The sequence below is a fragment of the Bemisia tabaci genome, chromosome 6 (assembly GCF_918797505.1).
Source record: "Bemisia tabaci chromosome 6, PGI_BMITA_v3".
Taxonomy (NCBI): Eukaryota; Metazoa; Arthropoda; class Insecta; order Hemiptera; family Aleyrodidae; genus Bemisia; species Bemisia tabaci.
This window is the reverse complement of record NC_092798.1, coordinates 38725649-38725938: the sequence shown is the minus strand read 5'-3', so window position 1 is coordinate 38725938 and position 290 is coordinate 38725649. Positions and strand designations below refer to the sequence as shown.

General features: G+C 35.2%; 1 protein-coding gene across 3 annotated transcripts in view; it reads left to right on the top strand.

Annotated features, from left to right (window-relative positions):
- The window catches only part of Sema1a (semaphorin 1a), a 583530-nt gene that overhangs the window by 358046 nt on the left and 225194 nt on the right, over positions 1-290 (top strand). The gene's annotated exons all lie outside the window — the stretch shown is intronic.

The window sequence follows — 290 nt, the reverse complement described above, 5'->3', positions numbered from 1 at the left end:
CATTGACGGCAATGAGAAGTACAATATCGCAGCATGATAGCATTCAGTATATAGTGTACTTTTTCTTAAATTAGTTTAAGAAATTGGAACACGAAGCATAGCTTAGCGCAGGTCAGTTTTTTCATAATTGAGTGGCAAAGAACCACAAATCAACACCAGCCCAGAGTTGTCTAGTATGCAGTTTCTTCAAGGACTGAGAATGGATAGTGAAGGAAATTTCTTTCTTTTTTTTGTCGAAGCAAAAAAAATTGATGTAATAGTCATTTTGGGTAAATCTTATCTCAGGATGT